Below are 14,854 nucleotides of genomic sequence, written 5' to 3' on the forward strand. Positions count from 1 at the left end.
CAAAAGACCATACTGACCTCTCTCTCTCTACTTTCTCCGTTGACGTCACCTCTGCAAAAACTGATTATAACCACTCGAAGATCAGCAACTCTCCTGACTCTCGCACACTCTTAAAAACCTTCTCTGCTCTCCTCTGTCCGCCTGCTCCCACACCTTCATCGGAGTTAACGGCTGATGATTTTGCATCGTTCTTCGTAAAGAAAACTACCGCCATCAACAGCCAATTTTCTACGCCACCATCACCCGCCTTTTCTCCTATGTCTGAAGATGATGTTTCCAAGGTCATTGGTTCCAACCACCCTACCACCTGCCCACTGGATCCCATCCCCACCCATCTCCTCCATGCCATCTCTCCAGCAGTTGTGCATGGTCTGACCCGCATCATCAACTCTTTGCTCACCACTGGGACATTTCCCACTGCGTTCAAAGAGGCCTGCATCACACCGCTACTGAAGAAACTCACTCTCAACCTTACACTGCTAGAACACTACAGGCCGGTGTAGTGTGTGAAAATGCATATCTTCCGTCAAAATGTAGATGACTGATTTTAACCTCTTATTATTTTCTGTCTTCTTAAAAAAGTATTTTTTTACTTACCTCACTATTCTTAGCTTTGTATACTGTGCTAGGCTTTAATGGACTGGATTTAATTAACTTATGCATTTTGTTGCCTATATTGTTATAATTGCTTCCAATGTTTCCTCGTCTGTAAGTCGCTTTGGATAAAAACGTCTGCTAAATGACTAAATGTAAATTTTATGAAATTTGTAATGTCATGTGTAATGTGTAATGTGTAGTGTGTGGCCTTGAAATTTTAGCATGTCTACGTAATCATGAATAAATGCTTCTTGAGACACACAGTGTTGCTTCTTTGCATGCATCAAATGAATTGTTTCTGGCTATATGCATCCATGCATTAGTTTGAGAGGGGTGGAAATGGGACACTTGGGTGAAACAAAACTGCCCCAAAAGTACCCCCCCCCCCACACTTTAAATACAGTTTTTTGTAAGTCAATTTGGTACATTTCTCAGATCCGATTTGAAATTCTCAAAACTTCTTGTTCAATCCTTACATCCTTGTGTCACGTGTGCACATCAAACAAGCATTTTCTCATTTCTTTGAACAAGTTGCAAATGCTTTGGTACATCCATGCAAATGATTATGACAAAATTCTGTGCAGATTCCTACATTATCAATTGCTTATGTCATGTTGATCAAAATGCATTATAATGGGTCTCTGTAGAATAGTATAATCCCCACGACATTTAAGCACTAGTTTTACAATATACAGTAAGTATACTTTAAGTAAACAGTGGCATTTTATTTTACTCAATTTAGTGTTTTGCATTGCTATATTCTTTCCACATAGGACTGCAAGACAACTTCACTGTGTTGCAGACGGCCCCTTTTCACACCTAAACAGTCTTTTGACACTCTCTACAGGGATCTCATCCCTGAACAAGAGAGGGGGCAGATTGGAGATGACCTGCCAAAGTACGTGTTAGTTTGGGACAATGTCAGTTTCCATCGCTCCAACATCATCAGGCAATGGTTTGCGGCCCACAACAGGATGCTGGTGGAGTTCCTCTCACCCTACTCAACCCCGTTGAGGAATTTTTCTCAGCATGAAGATTAAAAGTATATGATGGCCAGCCGCATACACAGATGACCCTTCTGGCTGCCATGGATGTAACGTGTGATGACATCACAGCTGATGCCTGCAGAGGCTGGATTAGACACTCTGAAAGATGATTTTCACGCTGTATCGCAAGAGAAGATATTTGTTGTGATGTGGATGAGAATCCGTTGCCCAAAAGACAGGAACGTCAGGAGGTGTAGGAAGACTGCACTGTAATTCCACTGCACTGCATGTACAGTTTTCCCTAAGGAGATTGTCTTATGTTCAGATTTCTACATTTGTTTGTGCTATGCAGTGCTGTCTTTTCCTGTCTGCATCACAATGACACTGTCTGTCAATAAATTATTGTACAAACAGTAAAAGCGTTAACGTGAATCATGTGCCGTCTCTTGCAATCAAACAATCAAAACCAGAAATGCACTTACTGTTTTGCAAATGACAAGGATGATTCGAGAAATGCTCCACTCATCACTCTCAGGTCACTCCGCTGCACACGTCTGATCACTTCTTTGTCACCCCCGACCTCACCGCTCCAGACAACGCAGATGTCTTACCGCTGGTCACTTTCCGGCGCTACCTACGGTCCCTCCCTCCTGCTTTTCCTCTGCTGTCTTGTCTGCACTCCCCCCCTCTGAGGAGCTCTCTCTTTTGAATACCAACAGTGCCACAGACACTCTGTGTTCCACGCTTACATCCTGCTTGGACAAAATATGCCCTCTTACATCTGGACCAGCCCGTGCATCCCTGTCTGCCCCCTGGTTATCGGATGTACCACGTGAGCATCGCACCAGCCTCCGGTCAGCTGAGAGAAAATGGCACAAGTCAAAAGACCATACTGACCTCTCTCTCTCTACTTTCTCCGTTGACGTCACCTCTGCAAAAACTGATTATAACCACTCGAAGATCAGCAACTCTCCTGACTCTCGCACACTCTTAAAAACCTTCTCTGCTCTCCTCTGTCCGCCTGCTCCCACACCTTCATCGGAGTTAACGGCTGATGATTTTGCATCGTTCTTCGTAAAGAAAACTACCGCCATCAACAGCCAATTTTCTACGCCACCATCACCCGCCTTTTCTCCTATGTCTGAAGATGATGTTTCCAAGGTCATTGGTTCCAACCACCCTACCACCTGCCCACTGGATCCCATCCCCACCCATCTCCTCCATGCCATCTCTCCAGCAGTTGTGCCTGGTCTGACCCGCATCATCAACTCTTTGCTCACCACTGGGACATTTCGCACTGCTTTCAAAGAGGCCTGCATCACACCGCTAGTGAAGAAACTCACTCTCAACCTTACACTGCTAGAACACTACAGGCCGGTGTAGTGTGTGAAAATGCATATCTTCCGTCAAAATGTAGATGACTGATTTTAACCTCTTATTATTTTCTGTCTTCTTAAAAAAGTATTTTTTTACTTACCTCACTATTCTTAGCTTTGTATACTGTGCTAGGCTTTAATGGACTGGATTTAATTAACTTATGCATTTTGTTGCATATATTGTTATAATTGCTTCCAATGTTTCCTCGTCTGTAAGTCGCTTTGGATAAAAACGTCTGCTAAATGACTAAATGTAAATTTTATGAAATGTGTAATGTTATGTGTAATGTGTAGTGTGTGGCCTTGAAATTTTAGCATGTCTACGTAATCATGAATAAATGCTTCTTGAGACACACAGTGTTGCTTCTTTGCATGCATCAAATGAATTGTTTCTGGCTATATTCATCCATGCATTAGTTTGAGAGGGGTGGAAATGGGACACTTGGGTGAAACAAAACTGCCCCAAAAGTACCCCCCCCACTTTAAATACAGTTTTTTCTAAGTCAATTTGGTACATTTCTCTGATCCGATTTGAAATTCTCAAAACTTCTTGTTCAATCCTTACATCCTTGTGTCACGTGTGCACATCAAACAAGCATTTTCTCATTTCTTTGAACAAGTTGCAAATGCTTTGGTACATCCATGCAAATGATTATGACAAAATTCTGTGCAGATTCCTACATTATCAATTGCTTATGTCATGTTGATCAAAATGCATTATAATGGGTCTCTGTAGAATAGTATAATCCCCACGACATTTAAGCACTAGTTTTACAATATACAGTAAGTATACTTTAAGTAAACAGTGGCATTTTATTTTACTCAATTTAGTGTTTTGCATTGCTATATTCTTTCCACATAGGACTGCAAGACAACTTCACTCTGTTGCAGACGGCCCCTTTTCACACCTAAACAGTCTTTTGACACTCTCTACAGGGATCTCATCCCTGAACAAGAGAGGGGGCAGATTGGAGATGACCTGCCAAAGTACGTGTTAGTTTGGGACAAGGTCAGTTTCCATCGCTCCAACATCATCAGGCAATGGTTTGCGGCCCACAACAGGATGCTGGTGGAGTTCCTCTCACCCTACTCAACCCCGTTGAGGAATTTTTCTCAGCATGAAGATTAAAAGTATATGATGGCCAGCCGCATACACAGATGACCCTTCTGGCTGCCATGGATGTAACGTGTGATGACATCACAGCTGATGCCTGCTGAGGCTGGATTAGACACTCTGAAAGATGATTTTCACGCTGTATCGCAAGAGAAGATATTTGTTGTGATGTGGATGAGAATCCGTTGCCCAAAAGACAGGAACGTCAGGAGGTGTAGGAAGACTGCACTGTAATTCCACTGCACTGCATGTACAGTTTTCCCTAAGGAGATTGTCTTATGTTCAGATTTCTACATTTGTTTGTGCTATGCAGTGCTGTCTTTTCCTGTCTGCATCACAATGACACTGTCTGTCAATAAATTATTGTACAAACAGTAAAAGCGTTAACGTGAATCATGTGCCGTCTCTTGCAATCAAACAATCAAAACCAGAAATGCACTTACTGTTTTGCAAATGACAAGGATGATTCGAGAAATGCTCCACTCATCACTCTCAGGTCACTCCGCTGCACACGTCTGATCACTTCTTTGTCACCCCCGACCTCACCGCTCCAGACAACGCAGATGTCTTACCGCTGGTCACTTTCCGGCGCTACCTACGGTCCCTCCCTCCTGCTTTTCCTCTGCTGTCTTGTCTGCACTCCCCCCCTCTGAGGAGCTCTCTCTTTTGAATACCAACAGTGCCACAGACACTCTGTGTTCCACGCTTACATCCTGCTTGGACAACATATGCCCTCTTACATCTGGACCAGCCCGTGCATCCCTGTCTGCCCCCTGGTTATCGGATGTACCACGTGAGCATCGCACCAGCCTCCGGTCAGCTGAGAGAAAATGGCACAAGTCAAAAGACCATACTGACCTCTCTCTCTCTACCAGTCTCTTCTCTCTACTTTCTCCGTTGATGTCACCTCTGCAAAAACTGATTATAACCACTCGAAGATCAGCAACTCTCCTGACTCTCGCACACTCTTAAAAACCTTCTCTGCTCTCCTCTGTCCGCCTGCTCCCACACCTTCATCAGAGTTAACGGCTGATGATTTTGCATCGTTCTTCGTAAAGAAAACTACCGCCATCAACAGCCAATTTTCTACGCCACCATCACCCGCCTTTTCTCCTATGTCTGAAGATGATGTTTCCAAGGTCATTGGTTCCAACCACCCTACCACCTGCCCACTGGATCCCATCCCCACCCATCTCCTCCATGCCATCTCTCCAGCAGTTGTGCCTGGTCTGACCCGCATCATCAACTCTTTGCTCACCACTGGGACATTTCCCACTGCTTTCAAAGAGGCCTGCATCACACCGCTACTGAAGAAACTCACTCTCAACCTTACACTGCTAGAACACTACAGGCCGGTGTAGTGTGTGAAAATGCATATCTTCCGTCAAAATGTAGATGACTGATTTTAACCTCTTATTATTTTCTGTCTTCTTAAAAAAGTATTTTTTTACTTACCTCACTATCCTTAGCTTTGTATACTGTGCTAGGCTTTAATGGACTGGATTTAATTAACCTATGCCTTTTGTTGCCTATATTGTTATAATTGCTTCCAATGTTTCCTCGTCTGTAAGTCGCTTTGGATAAAAACGTCTGCTAAATGACTAAATGTAAATTTTATGAAATGTGTAATGTCATGTGTAATGTGTAGTGTGTGGCCTTGAAATTTTAGCATGTCTACGTAATCATGAATAAATGCTTCTTGAGACACACAGTGTTGCTTCTTTGCATGCATCAAATGAATTGTTTCTGGCTATATGCATCCATGCATTAGTTTGAGAGGGGTGGAAATGGGACACTTGGGTGAAACAAAACTGCCCCAAAAGTACCCCCCCCACTTTAAATACAGTTTTTTCTAAGTCAATTTGGTACATTTCTCAGATCCGATTTGAAATTCTCAAAACTTCTTGTTCAATCCTTACATCCTTGTGTCACGTGTGCACATCAAACAAGCATTTTCTCATTTCTTTGAACAAGTTGCAAATGCTTTGGTACATCCATGCAAATGATTATGACAAAATTCTGTGCAGATTCCTACATTATCAATTGCTTATGTCATGTTAATCAAAATGCATTATAATGGGTCTCTGTAGAATAGTATAATCCCCACGACATTTTAGCACTAGTTTTACAATATACAGTAAGTATACTTTAAGTAAACAGTGGCATTTTATTTTACTCAATTTAGTGTTTTGCATTGCTATATTCTTTCCACATAGGACTGCAAGACAACTTCACTGTGTTGCAGTCGGCCCCTTTTCACACCTAAACCGTCTTTTGACACTCTCTACAGGGATCTCATCCCTGAACAAGAGAGGGGGCAGATTGGAGATGACCTGCCAAAGTACGTGTTAGTTTGGGACAATGTCAGTTTCCATCGCTCCAACATCATCAGGCAATGGTTTGCGGCCCACAACAGGATGTTGGTGGACTTCCTCTCACCCTACTCAACCCCGTTGAGGAATTTTTCTCAGCATGAAGATTAAAAGTATATGATGGCCAGCCGCATGCACAGATGACCCTTCTGGCTGCCATGGATGTAACGTGTGATGACATCACAGCTGATGCCTGCAGAGGCTGGATTAGACACTCTGAAAGATGATTTTCACGCTGTATCGCAAGAGAAGATATTTGTTGTGATGTGGATGAGAATCCGTTGCCCAAAAGACAGGAACGTCAGGAGGTGTAGGAAGACTGCACTGTAATTCCACTGCACTGCATGTACAGTTTTCCCTAATGAGATTGTCTAATGTTCAGATTTCTACATTTGTTTGTGCTATGCAGTGCTGTCTTTTCCTGTCTGCATCACAATGACACTGTCTGTCAATAAATTATTGTACAAACAGTAAAAGCGTTAACGTGAATCATGTGCCGTCTCTTGCAATCAAACAATCAAAACCAGAAATGCACTTACTGTTTTGCAAATGACAAGGATGATTCGAGAAATGCTCCACTCATCACTCTCAGGTCACTCCGCTGCACACGTCTGATCACTTCTTTGTCACCCCCGACCTCACCGCTCCAGACAACGCAGATGTCTTACCGCTGGTCACTTTCCGGCGCTACCTACGGTCCCTCCCTCCTGCTTTTCCTCTGCTGTCTTGTCTGCACTCCCCCCCTCTGAGGAGCTCTCTCTTTTGAATACCAACAGTGCCACAGACACTCTGTGTTCCACGCTTACATCCTGCTTGGACAACATATGCCCTCTTACATCTGGACCAGCCCGTGCATCCCTGTCTGCCCCCTGGTTATCGGATGTACCACGTGAGCATTGCACCAGCCTCCGGTCAGCTGAGAGAAAAAGGCACAAGTCAAAAGACCATACTGACCTCTCTCTCTCTACCAGTCTCTTCTCTCTACTTTCTCCGTTGACGTCACCTCTGCAAAAACTGATTATAACCACTCGAAGATCAGCAACTCTCCTGACTCTCGCACACTCTTAAAAACCTTCTCTGCTCTCCTCTGTCCGCCTGCTCCCACACCTTCATCAGAGTTAACGGCTGATGATTTTGCATCGTTCTTCGTAAAGAAAACTACCGCCATCAACAGCCAATTTTCTACGCCACCATCACCCGCCTTTTCTCCTATGTCTGAAGATGATGTTTCCAAGGTCATTGGTTCCAACCACCCTACCACCTGCCCACTGGATCCCATCCCCACCCATCTCCTCCATGCCATCTCTCCAGCAGTTGTGCCTGGTCTGACCCGCATCATCAACTCTTTGCTCACCACTGGGACATTTCCCACTGCTTTCAAAGAGGCCTGCATCACACCGCTACTGAAGAAACTCACTCTCAACCTTACACTGCTAGAACACTACAGGCCGGTGTAGTGTGTGAAAATGCATATCTTCCGTCAAAATGTAGATGACTGATTTTAACCTCTTATTATTTTCTGTCTTCTTAAAAAAGTATTTTTTTACTTACCTCACTATCCTTAGCTTTGTATACTGTGCTAGGCTTTAATGGACTGGATTTAATTAACCTATGCCTTTTGTTGCCTATATTGTTATAATTGCTTCCAATGTTTCATCGTCTGTAAGTCGCTTTGGATAAAAACGTCTGCTAAATGACTAAATGTAAATTTTATGAAATGTGTAATGTCATGTGTAATGTGTAGTGTGTGGCCTTGAAATTTTAGCATGTCTACGTAATCATGAATAAATGCTTCTTGAGACACACAGTGTTGCTTCTTTGCATGCATCAAATTAATTGTTTCTGGCTATATGCATCCATGCATTAGTTTGAGAGGGGTGGAAATGGGACACTTGGGTGAAACAAAACTGCCCCAAAAGTACCCCCCCCACTTTAAATACAGTTTTTTCTAAGTCAATTTGGTACATTTCTCAGATCCGATTTGAAATTCTCAAAACTTCTTGTTCAATCCTTACATCCTTGTGTCACGTGTGCACATCAAACAAGCATTTTCTCATTTCTTTGAACAAGTTGCAAATGCTTTGGTACATCCATAAAATGATTATGACAAAATTCTGTGCAGATTCCTACATTATCAATTGCTTATGTCATGTTGATCAAAATGCATTATAATGGGTCTCTGTAGAATAGTATAATCCCCACGACATTTGAGCACTAGTTTTACAATATACAGTAAGTATACTTAAAGTAAACGGTGGCATTTTATTTTACTCAATTTAGTGTTTTGCATTGCTATATTCTTTCCACATAGGACTGCAAGACAACTTCACTGTGTTGCAGACGGCCCCTTTTCACACCTAAACAGTCTTTTGACACTCTCTACAGGGATCTCATCCCTGAACAAGAGAGGGGGCAGATTGGAGATGACCTGCCAAAGTACGTGATAGTTTGGGACAATGTCAGTTTCCATCGCTCCAACATCATCAGGCAATGGTTTGCGGCCCACAACAGGATGCTGGTGGAGTTCCTCTCACCCTACTCAACCACGTTGAGGAATTTTTCTCAGCATGAAGATTAAAAGTATATGATGGCCAGCCGCATACACAGATGACCCTTCTGGCTGCCATGGATGTAACGTGTGACTCTCGCACACCCTTAAAAACCTTCTTTGCTCTCCTCTGTCCGCCTGCTCCCACACCTTCATCGGAGTTAACGGCTGATGATTTTGCATTGTTCTTCGTAAAGAAAACTACCGCCATCAACAGCCAATTTTCTACACCACCATCACCCGCCTTTTCTCCTATGTCTGAAGATGATGTTTCCAAGGTCATTGGTTCCAACCACCCTACCACTTGCCCACTGGATCCCATCCCCACCCATCTCCTCCATGCCATCTCTCCAGCAGTTGTGCCTGGTCTGACCCGCATCATCAACTCTTTGCTCACCACTGGGACATTTCCCACTGCTTTCAAAGAGGCCTGCATCACACCGCTACTGAAGAAACTCACTCTCAACCTTACACTGCTAGAAAACTACAGGCCGGTGTAGTGTGTGAAAATGCATATCTTCCGTCAAAATGTAGATGACTGATTTTAACCTCTTATTATTTTCTGTCTTCTTTAAAAAATATTTTTTTACTTACCTCACTATTCTTAGCTTTGTATACTGTGCTAGGCTTTAATGGACTGGATTTAATTAACTTATGCATTTTGTTGCCTATATTGTTATAATTGCTTCCAATGTTTCCTCGTCTGTAAGTCGCTATGTATAAAAACTTCTGCTAAATGACTAAATGTAAATTTTATGAAATGTGTAATGTCATGTGTAATGTGTAATGTGTAGTGTGTGGCCTTGAAATTTTAGCATGTCTACGTAATCATGAATAAATGCTTCTTGAGACACACAGTGTTGCTTCTTTGCATGCATCAAATGAATTGTTTCTGGCTATATGCATCCATGCATTAGTTTGAGAGGGGTGGAAATGGGACACTTGGGTGAAACAAAACTGCCCCAAAAGTACCCCCCCCACTTTAAATACAGTTTTTTCTAAGTCAATTTGGTACATTTCTCTGATCCGATTTGAAATTCTCAAAACTTCTTGTTCAATCCTTACATCCTTGTGTCACTTGTGCACATCAAACAAGCATTTTCTCATTTCTTTGAAGAAGTTGCAAATGCTTTGGTACATCCAAGCAAATGATTATGACACAATTCTGTGCAGATTCCAACATTATCAATTGCTTACGTCATGTTGATCAAAATGCATTATAATGGGTCTCTGTTGAATAGTATAATCCCCCACGACATTTAAGCACTAGTTTTACAATATACAGTAAGTATACTTCAAGTAAACAGTGGCATTTTATTTTACTCAATTTAGTGATTTGCATTACTATATTCTTTCCACATAGGACTGCAAGACAACTTCACCTGGTTGCAGACGGCCCCTTTTCACACCTAAACAGTCTTTTGACACTCTCTACAGGGATCTCATCCCTGAACAAGAGAGGGGGCAGATTGGAGATGACCTGCCAAAGTACGTGTTAGTTTGGGACAATGTCAGTTTCCATCGCTCCAACATCATCAGGCAATGGTTTGCGGCCCACAACAGGATGCTGGTGGAGTTCCTCTCACCCTACTCAACCACGTTGAGGATTTTTTCTCAGCATGAAGATTAAAAGTATATGATCGCCAGCCGCATACACAGATGACCCTTCTGGCTGCCATGGATGTAACGTGTGATGACATCACAGCTGATGTCTGCAGAGGCTGGATTAGACACTCTGAAAGATGATTTTCACGCTGTATCGCAAGAGAAGATATTTGTTGTGATGTGGATGAGAATCCGTTGCCCAAAAGACAGGAACGTCAGGAGGTGTAGGAAGACTGCACTGTAATTCCACTGCACTGCATGTACAGTTTTCCCTAAGGAGATTGTCTTATGTTCAGATTTCTACATTTGTTTGTGCTATGCAGTGCTGTCTTTTCCTGTCTGCATCACAATGACACTGTCTGTCAATAAATTATTGTAAAAACAGTAAAAGCGTAAACGTGAATCATGTGCCGTCTCTTGCAATCAAACAATCAAAACCAGAAATGCACTTACTGTTTTGCAAATGACAAGGATGATTCGAGAAATGCTCCACTCATCACTCTCAGTTCACTCCGCTGCACACGTCTGATCACTTCTTTGTCACCCCCGACCTCACCGCTCCAGACAACGCAGATGTCTTACCGCTGGTCACTTTCCGGCGCTACCTACGGTCCCTCCCTCTTGCTTTTCCTCTGCTGTCTTGTCTGCACTCCCCCCCTCTGAGGAGCTCTATCTTTTGAATACCAACAGTGCCACAGACACTCTGTGTTCCACGCTTACATCCTGCTTGGACAACATTTGCCCTCTTACATCTGGACCAGCCCGTGCATCCCTGTCTGCCCCCTGGTTATCGGATGTACCACGTGAGCATCGCACCAGCCTCCGGTCAGCTGAGAGAAAATGGCACAAGTCAAAAGACCATACTGACCTCTCTCTCTCTACCAGTCTCTTCTCTCTACTTTCTCCGTTGACGTCACCTCTGCAAAAACTGATTATAACCACTCGAAGATCAGCAACTCTCCTGACTCTCGGACACTCTTAAAAACCTTCTCTGCTCTCCTCTGTCCGCCTGCTCCCACACCTTCATCGGAGTTAACGGCTGATGATTTTGCATCGTTCTTCGTAAAGAAAACTACCGCCATCAACAGCCAATTTTCTACGCCACCATCACCCGCCTTTTCTCCTATGTCTGAAGATGATGTTTCCAAGGTCATTGGTTCCAACCACCCTACCACCTGCCCACTGGATCCCATCCCCACCCATCTCCTCCATGCCATCTCTCCAGCAGTTGTGCCTGGTCTGACCCGCATCATCAACTCTTTGCTCACCACTGGGACATTTCCCACTGCTTTCAAAGAGGCCTGCATCACACCGCTACTGAAGAAACTCACTCTCAACCTTACACTGCTTGAACACTACAGGCCGGTGTAGTGTGTGAAAATGCATATCTTCCGTCAAAATGTAGATGACTGATTTTAACCTCTTATTATTTTCTGTCTTCTTAAAAAATAATTTTTTTACTTACCTCACTATTCTTAGCTTTGTATACTGCGCTAGGCTTTAATGGACTGGATTTAATTAACTTATTTATTTTGTTGCCTATATTGTTATAATTGCTTCCAATGTTTCCTCGTCTGTAAGTCGCTTTGGATAAAAAAGTCTGCTAAATGACTAAATGTAAATTTTATGAAATGTGTAACGTCATGTGTAATGTGTAATGTGTAGTGTGTGGCCTTGAAATTTTAGCATGTCTACGTAATCATGAATAAATGCTTCTTGAGACACACAGTGTTGCTTCTTTGCATGCATCAAACGAATTGTTTCTGGCTATATGCATCCATACATCAGTTTGAGAGGGGTGGAAATGGGACACTTGGGTGAAACAAAACTGCCCCAAAAGTACCCCCACCCACTTTAAATACAGTTTTTTCTAAGTCAATTTGGTACATTTCTCAGATCCGATTTGAAATTCTCAAAACTACTTGTTCAATCCTTACATCCTTGTGTCACTTGTCAACATCAAACAAGCATTTTCTCATTTCTTTGAACAAGTTGCAAATGCTTTGGTATATCCATGCAAATGATTATGACACAATTCTGTGCAGATTCCTACATTATCAATGCTCATGTCATGTTGATCAAAATGCATTATAATGGGTCTCTGTTGAATAGTATAATCCCCCACGACATTTAAGCATTAGTTTTACAATATACAGTAAGTATACTTCAAGTAAACAGTGGCATTTTATTTTACTCAATTTAGTGTTTTGCATTACTATATTCTTTCCACATAGAACTGCAAGACAAGTTCACTGGGTTGCAGACGGCCCCTTTTCACACCTAAACAGTCTTTTGACACTCTCTACAGGGATCTCATCCCTGAACAAGAGAGGGGTTAGATTGGAGATGACCTGCCAAAGTACGTGTTAGTTTGGGACAATGTCAGTTTCCATCTCTCCAACATCATCAGGCAATGGTTTGAGGCCCACAACAGGATGCTGGTGGATTTCCTGTCACCCTACTTAACCCCGTTGAGGATTTTTTCTCAGCATGATGATTAAAAGTATATGATCGCCAGCCGCATACACAGATGACCCTTCTGGCTGCCATGGATGTAATGTGTGATGACATCACAGCTGATGCCTGCAGAGGCTGGATAAGACACTCTGAAAGCTGATTTTCACGCTGTATCGCAAGAGAAGATATTTGTTGTGATGTGGATGAGAATCTGTTGCCCAAAAGACAGGAACGTCAGGAGGTGTAGGAAGACTGCACTGTAATTCCAATGCACTGCATGTACAGTTTTCCCTAAGGAGATTGTCTTATGTTCAGATTTCTACATTTGTTTGTGCTTTGCAGTGCTGTCTTTTCCTGTCTGCATCGCAATGACACTGTCTGTCAATAAATTATTGTACAAACAGTAAAAGCGTTAACGTGAATCATGTGCCGTCTCTTGCAATCAAACAATCAAAACCAGAAATGCACTAACTGTTTTGCAAATGTCAAGGATGATTCGAGAAATGCTCCACTCATCACTCTCAGGTCACTCCGCTGCACACGTCTGATCACTTCTTTGTCACCCCCGACCTCACCGCTCCAGACAACGCAGATGTCTTACTGCTGGTCACTTTCCGGCGCTACCTACGGTCCCTCCCTCCTGCTTTTCCTCTGCTGTCTTGTCTGCACTCCCCCCCTCTGAGGATCTCTCTCTTTTGAATACCAACAGTGCCACAGACACTCTGTGTTCCACGCTTACATCCTGCTTGGACAACCTATGCCCTCTTACATCTGGACCAGCCCATGCATCCCTGTCTGCCCACTGGTTATCAGATGTACCACGTGAGCTTTCCGCCAGCCTCCGGTCAGCTGAGAGAAAATGGCACAAGTCAAAAGACCAAACTGACCTCTCTCTCTACCAGTCTCTTCTCTCTACTTTCTCCGTTGACGTTACTTCTGCAAAAACTGATTATAACCACTCGAAGATCATCAACTCTCCTGACTCTCGCACACTCTTAAAAACGTTCTCTGCTCTCCTCTGTCCGCCTTCTCCCACACCTTCATCGCAGTTAGCAGCTGATGATTTTGCATATTTCTTCGTAAAGAAAACTACCGCCATCAACAGCCAATTTTCTATACCACCATCACCCGCCTTTTCTCCTCTGACTGAAGATGATGTTTCCAAGGTCATTGGTTCCAACCACCCTACCACCTGCCCACTGGATCCCATCCCCACCCATCTCCTCCATGCCATCTCTCCAGCAGTTGTGCCTGGTCTGACCCACATCATCAACTCTTTGCTCACCACTGGGACATTTCCCACTGCGTTCAAAGAGGCCTGCATCACACCGCTACTAAAGAAACCCACTCTCAACCTTACACTGCTAGAACACTACAGGCCGGTTTAGTGTGTGAAAATGCATATCTTCCGTCAAAATGTAGATGACTGATTTTAACCTCTTATTTTTTTGTCTTCTAAAAAATTTTTTTTTTACTTACCTCACTAATCTTAGCTTTGTATACTGTGCTAGGCTTTAATGGACTGGATTTAATTAACTTATGCATTTTGTTGCCTATATTGTTATAATTGCTTCCAATGTTTCCTCGTCTGTAAGTCGCTTTTGGATAAAAACATCTGCTAAATGACTAAACGTAAATTTTATGAAATGTGTAATGTCATGTGTAATGTGTAGTGTGTGGCCTTGATTTTTTTAGCATGTCTACGTAATCATGAATAAATGCTTCTTGAGACACACAGTGCTGCTTATTTGCATGCATCAAACGAATTGTTTCTGGCTATATGCATCCATGCATCAGTT

Source organism: Barbatula barbatula (assembly GCF_947034865.1).
Source record: "Barbatula barbatula genome assembly, chromosome: 5".
Classification (NCBI taxonomy): Eukaryota; Metazoa; Chordata; class Actinopteri; order Cypriniformes; family Nemacheilidae; genus Barbatula; species Barbatula barbatula.